The sequence below is a fragment of the Maniola jurtina genome, chromosome 15 (genome assembly GCF_905333055.1).
Source record: "Maniola jurtina chromosome 15, ilManJurt1.1, whole genome shotgun sequence".
Taxonomy (NCBI): domain Eukaryota; kingdom Metazoa; phylum Arthropoda; class Insecta; order Lepidoptera; family Nymphalidae; genus Maniola; species Maniola jurtina.
Window position 1 is genome coordinate 4,566,976 of NC_060043.1, and position 15,408 is coordinate 4,582,383.

Genomic DNA, 15,408 nt, shown 5'->3' on the forward strand with positions numbered 1-15,408 from the left:
TTTGAATTGTAAATTTTTATATCTATATTATGTAGGTACCTACCTACGGAATATTTTTCGATCACATTTTCTTCATAACACATTCTAAATAACAAGAGGAAATCTTACCTATAAGGGTTTATTCTGCTTCAATTTAAATAGATCGTGTTAATAAATACTTAACATACGTAGGTACATAATACGTGGTACTTATAGTAGGGTATACACCGTATGCAATAGGTACATATGCCATGTAACTATTACCCTTGCTGGATGCAAAGCCGATCGTTTCCATGCAACCTTCATTTAGAAATTCGTCAACTGTTTAAAAACCGCGACTTAGCAAATCTATGCAATGCAAGCTTAGGTATGCAATGGGTATGTAGGTATAATATGCATCAACAGATCCATACTTCGCTTGGTCCGGATTGAAATTATTTCGTGTGTCAATGAACTTTTACTGAATGCAAAGATGACAATCGTTACTGGTGCATTGAGCTTGTACGGGCAATGAGTTCGTGAAAACGATACAGTGAGCTTTTAGCTTGCTTTTAATATTTTTTTTGTAAGGATAAGCTTTTAAACCGTTTTAAACATTGATAAGAGTCATTTTCGTATTTTTTTACCCCCTGTAATAATATTGGTATTTAAAGTTGGGGAGTCGAAATGCTTAGTCACCCGTCAGAAGTCACGACTCACGATACTAAGCAGATAAAAAGTCTCATTTAAAGACCGAAAGTTTTCGTATGTGAACCTTTTTTTTCTAGGACCTTATTATAGGTGCCCATGCCCCCAAACTCCGTTAGAGACATGCCGGAACCACAGCATGTCATCTAACCCGAGGAACTATTGTGAACGACGGACCGCCCCGTGTCCATGATCCACGGGCACTCCCGAGGGCTAGGGTTCGCAGGGAGGGCAATCCTCTTTACATGTTCCCCATCCTCAACATGTCACTCGCCCGTCACCAAACTGGATAGGCGAGACCCCAGTGGGGCAGCCAGTGATTGGATGGGTGATGAAACATTCATCACCAATCACCCAACGCAGACACACCCTCCGCTCCTGGGACTATGCCTCATGGGTGCGCCTACTACGCCCTCTAATCGTGACACCTAGAGGGATGCAAGGACAACACCCCCTCCCTGCCAGGTCAATTGGCCATGGATAACAATATCCTACGAAGAGAAATTGTTAACCATGTTACCAGAGGTACACTGGCCCAAGCGCTGCAGCTGTTACCCGCAACACTCAGGCACACGGGGAAATTACCTGGCTGGCACCCTTTGTGAACCTAGCTTAATAAGGCCCCAATTAAAACTTTAAAACCAGACTTTTGGAAGACCATTATTTGAAAACTGTAAAATATGCAGGGAAAAAGGGTGATAGCACAGTGGTTAGGACGTCCGCCTCATAATCGCAGGTCGGGAGTTCGATCCCGGGCACGCACCTCTAACTTTTCAGAGCCATGTGCGTTTTATGCTTATCGGTTAAGGCAAACATCGTGAGGAAACCTGCACGCCTGAGAGTTCTCCCTAATGTTCTCAAAGGTATGTGAAGTGTGCCAATCCGCACTTGGCCAGCGAAACGTGACCAAAACCCTTTTCACTTTGAGATGAGACCCGTGCTCTGTAGTGAGCCGGCGATATGGGTTCATCATGATGATGATGATGATGATGATGATGGTGCAATGTCGGCACCAATTACTTATTATTTGAATGCATTTTGGGTCTTCGTCATTTAAATACGGTTGGATATAATTTCATCGACAGAAAACAAATCATCGACAGAATCAACAGAGCTTTTTTAGATTTAGCTGGCCGTCCTCTCTTTCTCCTTTCACCAACAGGTATATTCCTTGATTCCGGAGGTGGTTCCACGTACTTTCAGCCTTATTGCAGAGTGAATAAATAATGGGAAACGACTGTAGTTTTATTTCGATAATAATATATTTTGAGTTCAGATTGGATAATTAATTTGATTACGCGAAAGCTATTTAAATTATCATTTTGTGTAGGAAACAAGATTCGGTGAGCATTAATCCATTTCGGCAGGCAAAAAGAATATAAATACAACACGTACAATTATCAGCTGATGAGTGTATAATTATTTTGGAACTTAAAACGTAGTTCTTTAGGCACCTCTGTATAGAGTGGGTTTATTATATTTGAAGTTAACATATTTTACCTGGTGCTTAGACCCTAAGGTCTAAAAATTCATTTGGTGAGCATTTAAATTGTACCCCTTTTTTATTAGGTTTGTGGATATAAGCGTGTTTTTATACGAGTAAGTAAAACGTAATCAACGACCTTGTAATTGACTTTATGTAAGATGTACTCAAGTAATAATATAGTAGTATAACCAAAACTACGATTTCTGTTACTATTTATTGTATGTATTTAAGTTAAAAAATAGGTAACTGTACCAAAAATTCTCATACATGTATATAAGCATCGATGGTTCAGTGGTAGAATGCTCGCCTGCCACGCGGGCGGCCCGGGTTCGATTCCCGGTCGATGCATCCTTTTTGAATTTTTACTATAAAATCTTATAAAAATAGGAATATCTCCATTTCAAAGCGTCCGTGTAATGATAGTTTTAATTAATTCAATGTTTTAGGAGTATGGATATACAATCCGATATGTTTAGATAAAAAAATAGATTTTTAATGTACTGAGACTAGACAATTTCTAGACCCAGAAGATTCTAGTACAGACTGTAGATTTTGTAACAGGTAGATAAAAGATAATTTTTCTCTATAAAGGTATTCAAAGGGATTTCTAATATTCCACCTGAACAAAGCTGGAGTGGGTTTGCTAATTATTATAATTTATTACTTAGGTTAATAACAAAAACAACGAAAATAAATAAAAAAAGCTTAGATGCCGAAACCCGGGATTGAACCGGGGACCTTTAGATCTTCAGTCTAACGCTCTCCCAACTGAGCTATTTCGGCGATAAATGATAAGTGAAAATTTTAAATCAGATTACAAAATAGATCATAATCAAAACAATAATAATTTAATGATATCATGTATGCACATAGCTTCCGAACGATCGCACCAAATTGAATAATACTTTTTTTTTGTGTTTTTAATTATCAAGACAAGATTTGTGTGAAAGATTTTTTTGGGAAATCCACGGGAAACGACAGTTTCCGTGGATGAAGTCGCGGGCAGCGCTAGTTAAAAATATTTTCTGTAAATCATCAACTATTAAAAAATTTAAGTTATTTATATATTAATTGTTTGTCCATTAAATAATACTTACATTTAACTATCATTTTATAAAGTTTTAAGTTACAACGCCATCTAGTTAAAAATTAAATATCATGAAAAACGCCCGAGGTTACTACGGAACTATGCCACTCACTACTAGATGGCGTTGCTATTCAGTTATTTTGTAAATTGTATATACATATAGTTATACATATGTACTTTTGTTATTATTAACCCCCGACCCAAAAAGAGGGGTGTTATAAGTTTGACGTGTGTATCTGTGTATCTGTGTATCTGTGTATCTGTGTATCTGTGTATCTGTGTATCTGTGTATCTGTGTATCTGTGTATCTGTGTATCTGTGTATCTGTCTGTGGCCTCGTAGCGCCTAAACGAATGGACCGATTTTAATTTAGTTTTTTTTGTTTGAAAGGTGGCTTGATCGAGAGTGTTCTTAGCTATAATCCAAAAAAATTGGTTCAGCCGTTTGGAAGTTATCAGCTCTTTTCTGGTTTTCTTATTACTTTTATCCCAGGACCACCAGAGGTTACGTATTTTCTGACACAGGAAATATGTACGATTGAGTAGGTAGTGTTAGTAAGTACTAAGAAAGCATGCCTAGCCTACGTGCTAGCTTGCTTAGACGGCTAATTTTCAGGTATCTGATAATCAAGGTACATAAAACCATTACTTACCTCACGTAAATTGTCCAAACTGATTTTTACGTATATTTTAGGCAATATCCTTAAAAATATGTCGCCAATACTCCCAGACACTTCCCGCGTCGGCCGTATTGCTTTGCAGACGCTTTAAAGCTCCCAGAATAAGTAATTACTTAACTGCACGTAAATTCTGATGCTCCATTTTTATATATGTCCACCAGACAACTATTTTAAAACCTTTTACAAGAAGACAGACCGATCCAGAGGGCCAATCATCCCCTAAATTCAATTTTAATGCCTCTGTGGGTTTGAGCGCGAGGGCATCATTATCTACGCGCATGAGACTGAGTAAGACATGTATTAGGATATATTGACTTCTCCTCACTCTCTTATAGTTTACTTATGTCAATTAATTATTAATATTAAAAAAAACAGCTAAAAATTAAAAAAATTGGAGAACTCACGTGAGGTAAGTAATGTTTTTATGTACCTTGATTACCTGATACCTGAAAATTGGCCGTCTAAGCAAGCTAGCAGGTCTGTAGGCATGCGTTCTTAGTATATACTAACACTACTCAATCGTCCACATTTCGTTCGTCAGAAAATACGTGACGGCTGGTGGCCCTGGGATCTTTCACTATTGTAACAGAGGTTCATAATATTATGTCAATTGGCAAATGTCAAGCTGTCAAGATGGACGTTGCTTAGATACATAATTATTTATTTGAAAATAATGTTTTGGAAAACTCCGATACTTTGGATCGTAGGCGCGGAGTTTCTAATTTATAAAATATTATAATCACAGTTAAACGAGAAAACATCAATTCAATTATAATATCCAACAGTCAACCAAAGGCCACGAACAATCAACCCAAACCCAAACCATAGTCAAACTATTTTTAGGGTTCAGTAGGTATCTGTAGAAAAAAAAAAGATGTAGCCTCGACTGTTTTAGTAATATCGTAATATCGTATAGTAATATCGTAGGAGGCGATGACCCTCCGCGCGGCTGAGGTTCCCGCATCATAGTCGCTTTGTCGCGCAGGTTTGGATGATGCATTAGGCGCACCTTCTTTATATTATATCTGCTTGAACTCAGCTTATTTATTTTGACAAAATACGTTAAAAATTCATCATCATCAGGATCAACCCATCGCCGGCTTACTACTGAGCACAAGTCTCCTCTCAGAATGAGAAGCTACCAAATTGGCCAATCACGTATTGGCACACCTCATGCACCTTTGAGGGAGCATTATGGCCAACTCTTAAGCATGCAGGTTTCCTGACGATGTTTTCCTTCACCACTTCGTTGTCTGTCTGTGTGTCATCTTTCAAGAGAATCAAAACTTATAAATTGGGTACTTCCCGTTTACGTAGAATCATGAAAGGCAGGTAGCAATATGTTATAGGCCAAGCACTCTACTCCTCTGGCCCAAGTAAACAGAAAAATCCGACAACTGAATTGTCATTACATAAAAAAATACTTGTACGGAACTCTTCATGTGTGAGGCAGACTCGCACTTGACCGGTTTTTGAAAGTTATGTCAAATAAAAATTTTACATGCAATAACAAACAAAATGAAATACAAGCCACTTTATTCCTTATTTCATCGGGTGAAAGTCGATTTCAATTTAATCGTAGGTATATCTTGAAAAGCGAACTATTATACGACTACGTAAAATGGGTACATTTTTAAAGCAACGACATGTTAGAAACAGATATTTCGTTTTGGTCATGTTAAACTATGTGAGTCATTCAGATAATTCTTGAGATAGTGATGTTCGGTCAAAAATATTTCATGGAACGTATAATTAACATAACATTGATGTTACTTTTGAAGAGATATTAGCTGCCTTATTGGATTTATATTATTATAGAAATTGGGTTTTAGAATGGCACAAATAAACGGTAATTTATGAATAAAAGTTTAAAAAGCGTGAAATAAAAATTAAATTAAAAATTTAAAAAACCCCCGACACATAAACCTCTAAAAAGTAAAAAAATAATAGGTAAGTATGTATGGGCCCTTTAAGAATAGTATAAATAGTAAAGTTTTTATCCAAGCGTTCGTTGCGTCGGGGGACCGCTAAAGTTAACAAAAACTATTCTTGCTACAACAGATGACTTTCATAGTTTATGATAGGTAGCGGTCCCCCGACGCAACGAACGCTTGGATAAAAACTTTACTATTTATACTATTCTTAAAGGGCCCTTACATACTTACCTATTATTTTTTTACTTTTTAGAGGTTTATGTGTCGGGGGTTTTTTAAATTTTTAATTTAATTTTTTTTAGAGTTAGTTCATTGAGTTCAAAACAAAAACCCAAATACAATAAAAAAAAACTAAAAACTAAAACCACCCAGTGAATGTGCAATGTAATAAAACTGATTTTCTGGCGCTTGCCTTATTATTATTTATTAATGCACCCATTTTATTTTCTAATCCACTCAAAAAAACAAATAGGAAACCTCCACTTTTTTTTATGTAAATTTATACGCCCTATGGATTATGTAGCCTGCCACCTAAACCGTAATTATTTATTATAATAACAAATCGGTTCTCCAGTTTAGGCGCTACGGTGGATCATACATTAATACAAACACACATTATAAAGACTGCTAAATCATAACCCTTTCTTTTGCGATTGTAGTCCAGTAAAAAAGCAATTGTTGTCCAAAACATAGCAATGTAAAATTATGCGGTCGCTAAGAAAAAACTTTCCATTGATCTCTAAATTAAGTACTTACTTTAAATTTTATAAAAAATTGAAATAATTTATGTAAATTAAAAAAGTAAATTAAACCTAATAATTTAGTTACTCACACTCAATTAGTAAAGGAGAGCACTGTCGCCTAAAATACAGGTTCTACCGAGTTTAGTGACAGTGGATCAATAATTTGTGCTAGTTTTGTTAGGTTTACTAAATTATTTTTAATTATTTTTAGTTATGTGTCTAACTAAAACTGTGTAATTAATAATTAGAAATTTGTAAAAAAACTAGTCGTAAGCTGCTTTCCATAAAAACATTATTAATTCTTATTATTATTATTAAATAACCTACGGGGCTTGGAAAAGGTCAAAGCATTTATGATCACCACACCCCATTGGCATATCCGCACGGATCCGTGACGCATGCTGTTGCAGTTAAGGGATAAACTGTACAGAGGCTATGGCACGCCTTACGTATTAAAACTGCTCGCTCAGTAAAATGTAACGGTTTGAATAGCGTTGAATGAGATGTAGTGATGATCCATGGATAAAGAGTGTAATTTATACCTAATATATATAATGTAATATTAAGGTAAGGTAATGTAGGTTTAAGGATAATATTCTTGAATAATGTAATTTATCCATACTATCCATACTATATCCATACTTAATATTATAAATGCGAAAGTGTGTCTGTCTGTCTGTCTGCTGCCTTTTCACGGCCCAACAGTTTAACCGATTCTGACGATATTTGGTACAGGGTTAGCTTATATCCCGGGGACAGACATAGGCTACTTTTATCCCGGAAAATCAAACAGTTCCTGCGGGATTCCTAAAGACCTAAATCCACGCGGATGAAGTCGCGGGCATCCTATAGTAATTGTATATTGTAGAAAAATGATTTAGGTACCAGTTTAAGCATTTTTCTACATAATATTATATTATTGTTATCTTGCATTTGAGGAAATGATTAAATATTACCCGGCTGGGTTTATTGCGGACTTTCCTCCCAAAATCAATTCCTGGCTAAAGCCATGCTCCATCATAAATTTTTCGATCTTACAACATCTTTTTTCTAAAAATCTAGCTAGGATAGCCTGTTCTTGATCTTGCAACATTTTAAACTGTATATGAGCCAATGAGCACGCAAATTGTTCGAGATCAAAAACTACCTGCTTATATGTATGGAACAAGATGATTGAAAATAAACGTTTTATTTATTTTTATTTATCTTTTTTCTCTTGAAAGTAATAATAAAATTATCACTTAAATGCTGGTAACAGGAAACGGATTGATGAGGTCAAAAATCTGGATCTGGTATAATAAATTGATATCTGTAACATATGGCACAGAACCGTTTAATCCGTTCCGGAATCTCGAAATGAATACTGAAGCTTTTGTGTAAGGGGGCTTTAGGCGTGGACGTACCAAATAATTGGATACGGAGTGAACAAAGGGTTGTGTGGCTTAAAAAGCGTAAAAGGGAAGCTTAATCGGCCCGAGCTCGTTTGCTGCGATTGTTTCAAAGGGTGTCGTGCGGTTTGTTGATTGACCCGGTATTATGTTGTACGGGAGTGCTTTTAAGTATTTTTTTCTCGAGAAGAGAGCTATACGGCCATTGTGTACTCTTAAGTTCGTATGTAATTCTACAAACCTTAATACCTTAGTACCTATAATATAAGAAACGGAACTCCGGCGGGCACAGCTTCTTTTTAGGGGACCATACTACTAAAAAAAAGGAACCCTTATAGGATCACTTCGTTGTCTGTCTGTTTGTCGTGTCTGTCGAGACCTGTCAAGGGAATCTAAACTTATAGGGTATCTCATGTTGAAATATATTAAATGCACCGCAAGGAAGTTGACCCCACAATTTGCATGTGCGTAGAAAAAGATCGGATGGTCGAAGTAGGTATACCAGGCATTCAAGTTGTGAAGAGGCTCTAGAAATTGCTTGGCCCAAGCAATTTCTGTGCGCTGGCAGAAAGGGAAGGTGGAATAAAGTAAGACAACTCCGCAGAACAATAAAGGCGGTAGAACACGCAAAGAGAGCTTACATCTCTTCGGTGCTCTAGAGTCTAAGTTTGAAATCTATAGAGCCCACTTTGACTTTGCTTAGACTTAAGTTTCAGTTAAAACGAGACTGATTTATGCTAGCGGTATAATGTTGTCTCGTTTTAACAGTGTTTTAAGTCTGAGCAAAGTCAAAGTGCGCTCTATAGATCTCATCCTAAGTTTACTGACGAGCTGGTTACTTTGAGATTGTCCATAAGTCAGAGCAATTTGCTTTTGTTTCCAATCAAATACTTGGAAAGGAAAGGAGATATACTTGGTAAAGATGTATATCTAATCTTACCTAGACTATGTTATTGTATATGGGAACTGATAAAAATGGTGTCAAGGACTTATTAAGTTTGAACTAATTCACAAAATAAACTAAGTGGGTCGTTATCCGCTTGTACTGCGAATTGTTACATAATCGAAACTGCTATACCTAGTACTATTATCTGTATTGTCATTTTCTGCTATCATCCCAATAGCACTACTTGACCACACATTGTCGGTAGTGAATCATTGGTAATGACACATTGCGTATTTAATTTTATAAATGCAATATAAAAATCGATATAATATGCTCAGCATCCCGTGCATTTTTATCTCGTGATGCACACTTAAGTGACATCTAATAATATAACGCAAAACATTAAGTAAGTAACCATAGGGGCTAATGTACTCCGCACGATTTTTTACTAAGACGGATAGTGTTAGAAATATCAGATTACTTATAATTAATTATATTATTATTATACTAAGACCATAGACATGGATAAGACTTACTCGTAACGGATCATATCTGTGATTTAGTCCGCGTGGATTTAAGTTTCCTTAAAATCCTGTGGGAACTATTTAATTTGATGGAATAAGAAGTAGGTACTTAATATTACTCCAGGTCTTTAATACTATACTTATCTATGCAAAAAAACACGTCGATACGTTGTTTTGTTGCGACCAACCAAAAAACAAACACGCATATTATTTTAAATAATTAAGTAAGATCTTATATTGATTTTTGTATTTAAGGGGGCTCTCTCCATCACTCGTTTCATACAATCGTAGTTCCAATATCATTTGAATATTAAGCAACCAAAGTCCATGAAATTTTTCAGGCATATTCTAGAAACTAATATCTATGTCTGTGGTTTTCCAGATTTCTGTTAAAATATTCGGTTTCAAAGTTATGCGATCTTAAAAATTTTCATACAAATCTTTGAGCCCCTGTAATTTTAAAACTACATATTTTTAGAAAAATCTAAAACACCACAGACACAGATATTAGTTTCTAGAATATGTCTGCAAAATTTCATGGACTTTGGTTGCTTAATATTCAAATGAAATTGGAACTACGATTGTATGAAACGAGTGACGGAGAGAGTCCATCGGAAGGGTTAGTCAATTTCAATTTCTACTTTAGACAGCAAATTAAAACGATCTTATCTGATGGTATGTAGTTAGGTATTCGCACCTACCTAAGTGATTTAAATTGTGTGAAATCCCATTATGTTTGACATTTTCAAATTCAAATGGCGAGTAAATGAACAGGCGGGCCACCTGATTACCGTCGCCCATGAACAAAGCTAATTCCTACATATAGGTCTTAAGTTTCTATTGCCATGAAACTATCAACATTAAGATTCCTCCTGAAAATCAGCGCTACAACCTTATGCAGTTATGTATGTGTTATTAACGCCCGACCCAAAAAGAGGGGTGTTATAAGTTTGACGTGAGTATCTGTGTATCTGTCTGTGGCATCGTAGCTCCTCAACTAATGAACCGATTTTAATTTAGTTTTTTTTTTTGTTTGAAAGGTAGCTTGATCGAGAGTGTTCTTAATTATAATCCAAGAAAATCGGTTCAGCCGTTTGAAAGTTATCAGCTCTTTTCTAGTTATTGTAAACTTCACTTGTCGGGAGCGTTAAGTATAAATTTTTAATTTACACTTGTTTTACTTACGTCGTCGTTGCGTGGAGTGTAATTATTATTTAGCCAAATAATTATTTTTTCTTTATCTTTTGGGATCCAATGTGAAGCGACTATCATCCATAATTCACCCGGAAATTTATGGCCAAGGTTTAAAGTTTTTAAATTAAAGCTTTCAAGTTAAAATTCTAAAATGTAAAGAAGATGACTGACTGCAGTTGATAAAAGCTTATCAGTAGCTATTTCAAAGTATTATAGGCAGTAAACATGGTGGAGATAACCCGGCTAATGTTAAATAATAAATCACTTAGCAAGCATACTGTTTCTTATCGGAGAGCGAAAGTACTTTGGAGGTTTAAGTGTTTCCTTAGTTGCTGTGGAAAAAAATATTTTGTATCGTTTTGGTTTTTTATAGAATTGTTTTGATTTGTTTAAAGAACAAGAAGATTTGTGGCTTAGCCTTTTATAATGTAGTTTCTTTTTGATTTCTTTATTGTCTTGTACAGCTTGTCTACAAGAGTTCGGCTGTCTCCAGAGGTTCGGCAGCGACCGAACAAAATTAACATTATATAAAAAACGTATCGCCCAACGTGGGGCTCGAACCCACGACCCTGAGATTAAGAGTCTCATGCTCTACCGACTGAGCTAGCCGGGCTGATGGAAGATGATCTTAAATATACAGACAGTAATTTTACTGTGGGTATTTTATTTATAAACTGTTTCTTTATCACCAGGGCACAAAACATTCTTTGGGCTTTTTATCGTAGGAAAATATTCTGAAAAAGTGAAACTAGGGCAACGTCTGAGGAGTTTTTTTTGTTTTGTAACATTATAAAGGTAAAGTATAAAAATAAACAAGGCATATTGAATGAATGGAAATGAAAACGAAAGGGGTTTGAACACATGTAGCCAGGTTAATACTAGATATACCCCTTATGCGTTCCTATACCACTCATCCGATTGCGACATAACTTTGTACAGTTGTTGTTGTGACTTACGGCTAGGTGTCTGATATAGTAATATCAACGAATACCATATAGGAGCTGGTGTGCAATCGTTCTATGCCCTAAAAGATGCCTATTCACTCTTGACTTGAAGGCTATACCCATATCATGGAGGTGAGAACTTTGACTATCAATTAACGAGGCGCTAAAAAAGCTACCTAAGATTAAAATGAGGATTACATAAAGTATTTTTCCTATTTATTTACCTACAATAAATCGTGATGTGTTTTAATCAACGCGACAGTGATCGTCGCACAGGTAAGCTAGGTCATTGGTGTTGCTAAGTTAATCTAACTGTCTGTCATGCGTGCCACTTCCTGCGGCGGACGTTGACGGAATATTGAGCAGCACGCGCAGTGTCGTGGCGCCTGTAGTGATGTCTAGGGGCATCGGCGTTGTAGTTGTAAAGGTTTGGACACACATGACGTGTGGCGGCAGCGTGGCACCACGGTAACGTGTCCAATGCGCACAACACCACGGAAACGTGTCTAAGGCGTTACACGGCTCTTAGAAGTCCATACAGAAGCTCTAGTGTTATCCCTAGTACTATATTTCATCATAACCATAACTACCAACATCAAATACCATAAATTACCACATTACCACAGATACACGTAAGTATCTAACTTGAGTTGTCTAGTGATAAGGGCCTACGGAACTTTTACTAACGAACATTGCATAGGCTTAGACCAATATGAGTATATTTCGGGAAAATATGCGTCAAATTAAATTCCCTAATATTTATTAAGAAAATTAGTCAATACTTACTTATAGTTAGTTGTAGTAGGTAACAGATAATAGTGAGCAATTTCCTACCGGTTTTTAAGAAATGAACTGATTAACTTTTATTTATTTTCAATGAGTTAACTCATTCAAAATAAACAAAAATTAATCATAGGTGTGTGTATAGTTACTGACCTACCTAAACGGATATTTCTGACTCATCTCAACCAATTAATTTGAGCATAATGATTTAGAAAAGTGGTTTCTGTGTACTTTGCGGTTTATTTCGCACGTAATGCTAACAGTTTGAAAGCGGGATTCCCGTTGATTCATTCATTTGATTCTAACGTACATTTTTGGGTATAACCTTTTAATTAGTTATTGGTAATGGAAAACTTGAACATTATGTCGAAACACACTTTTCACGCTATGTCATGTGTTGTTTCAAATTAAATCGTACCTAATGTTTTCTACTCGTATAGTAATTAGATACAGACTACTTACAACAAGACTACAAACTAGTGACGCATCACTTTAGTGTGTTTTATTGTTCACGACGGCGACTTCTTCCGCGTGGATTTTCCGTGGAAACTCTTTGATTTTCCGTGATAAAAAGCAGTTAAAAACGGATGGGCCATGGAATAACGGACAGACAGACACATTCGCATTTAAAGTATGAATTAGATTATATTATGGAAAAAAATGTAACAAAATTATAACTTTAGACTAATTTTGATCATAAATTAACGCCTCGAAATTAGTTAGCAGGCTGTGGCTTTAACGTCACGCTATAGTGCAGTGATCTTTGGGTCTTATGGTGGATAGCTCAACGAACTGAAATCCGACGGTTGACATTCTACATACTCCACCCCCTAGCACTATTGTCGTACCCTTAGAATAAGGGGGCGATTCTTAAACACTGAGGTACGTAGTATTATTAGTTCAATGTTCTTAAATCGAAAGTCGTACTTATCTACCCCTCTAAGCTTCGGAACAGGGGAAAGTGAAATATTCATATTGCGTTTTAAAAATACCCTTATTTTCGTGGGCAAATCCTCAGGGATACCACCGTGCCCGGGGAGGTACGGATGTTGTGTCAGATTCTTACCGACTAAAACCCCACGGCGTTGCACGCATTGCCTGGTGGCTGGGCTACAGGGCCAAATTAGTTCGCGCAACCTAGCCAGGGGTGCCGGCTGAGGTAGATCCTCATCTTAAACCAATAAATTCGACATAACACGACACAAACACAACACACACACACACACACACAAGCGCACACACACACAAACACACACACACACACAGAAAGGTGCGTCTCCCGACTCGATGGCGATTTACGTATTGGGCGACAGGCTCCCCGTGTCTATCGCCCGGAAGCTCTTCTCAAGGGTGCAGGTCTGCGATCATGGCCAGCCCGTCTACGTCCGAGCCTCTGCGACGGATGGCAAAAGAGTTCGCAACCTTTGGAGAATCCAAGTGGTGAGATTTAAACTGGCACTTAGTTCGCTCTTTTCCGTTGAGCTATTGGAGGGCTACTGTAAAATGAATTGGAATTTTATTATGTTGTCTGAAAACAGCAAGCTTTTATTGCATCGATTCGCAACATAAAACTGCTCATAAAATTCAGTTACCAGTCGACTGGACAACAGTGACAACAGTTTTGCACTCTGCAATAACGAAAAATGTTTTTTAAATGCAACGCACTTTGTTGATAGTGTAAATATAAAGCTCGGAGCTCACTATTGTTTGCACTGAAATGGACTTACAATGGAAACGATTTGCCATACAAAAGATGGTTAGGTATTTTTGTACCGTAGCACACCACCGCTGTGTCTCATCAATAAAAAAAAACAAAATTCAAAATATTTTTATTCAATTAAACTTTTACAAGTACTTTTGAATCGCGAAGAGCATCTACCACAGGTTCGGAATGCCTTTCCTACCGAGAAGAACCAGCAAGAAACTCGGCGGTTGCTCTTTTCAAAGATTTGATATACAATATTATGTCACGTATAGTCACTAATATTTAGTTCCGAGTACGCTCACATGACGCTCACTTCTGCTATCAGCGCCAAGATGGCGAGTTGCTCAATCAAGTTGCTTCAAAAACAGGTCGGCAATCGCAAGTCCAGCGTACTTTACTTTATTACTAGAGGTCAGTGGTTGTTTGTATTGAAAGTGCGTGTCAGCGGGACGATATCGTCGATGTTCACTTGCTATAATCGCCGGCGTTAGTAATTTTCACGCATAAATTCATATTCAATTTGCTTGATAATAACAATGTAAAGTAGCCTTTCCTTCTGAAAGTTTTCATAGTTTGGAGCTTTCGTTGCAATATCCTGTACAAGTGAGTGTCCATGAGAATTAAAAAAAAACCCTGACACAAAAACCTCTATAAGAAAACTAGAAAAGAGCTGATAACTTTCAAACGGCTGAACCGATTTTCTTCGATTATAGCTAAAACACTCTCAATGAAGCCACCTTTCAAACAAAAAAAAACTAAATTAAAATCGGTCCATTCGTTTAGGAGCTAAGATGCCACAGACAGATACACAGATACACACGTCAAACTTATAACACCCCTCTTTTGGGGGGGGGGGGGGGGGGGGGGTTTAAAAAAAGAAATCACTGAATCTGTATAGGCCACAGTGTTGGTTTTGAGGGTATAGTCATGCAGTGGTTTCAGGTTTGGTAAATGGTAAGAGTCCGAGGTTTTCAAACGAAAGGTCAGTTATTGGGGAAGAGTTTGAGTCCGACTTCGTATTCCGGTTTTATTGAAGAAAGTCTGCAAGTAGGTGTAAGTATTACGAGTAATTTTGTGACAACTGGGTAGGTTAATAATGAATAATTATTATATTAATAATAAAATAGTGGTAATTGTAAGTACTTAACGAATGACAAAGCACAAACCTCAATGAAAATTGGTGCTTATTAAAAGCATGTCTGATCTCATACCTATCTGTATTATAATATAAGGCATAGTTGCTTCAATTTGTGAAATCAATGATGATAAAGGTTAATTCGGTCCATACGTTCATTCCTCGGTTCCTTGACAATGCGAACATATTGAATCGTTCACCCGTCGTTTACGGCCCGATGCGACGGCTTTTACGACCAATGTAATGAGCGCGAT

General features: G+C 36.8%; 3 non-coding genes across 3 annotated transcripts; 1 reads left to right on the forward strand and 2 right to left on the reverse strand.

Moving 5' to 3' along the window:
- The first annotated feature begins 2,429 nt into the window (after positions 1-2,429).
- Positions 2,430-2,500, forward strand: Trnag-gcc. Its single transcript has one exon. It is a non-coding gene; the product is annotated as a tRNA-Gly (tRNA).
- A 362-nt stretch (positions 2,501-2,862) lies between these two features.
- On the reverse strand, positions 2,863-2,935 carry Trnaf-gaa. Its single transcript has one exon. It is a non-coding gene; the product is annotated as a tRNA-Phe (tRNA).
- Positions 2,936-11,127: 8,192 nt separating this feature from the next.
- Trnak-cuu lies at positions 11,128-11,200 on the reverse strand. Its single transcript has one exon. It is a non-coding gene; the product is annotated as a tRNA-Lys (tRNA).
- Between the last annotated feature and the right edge of the window lie 4,208 nt (positions 11,201-15,408).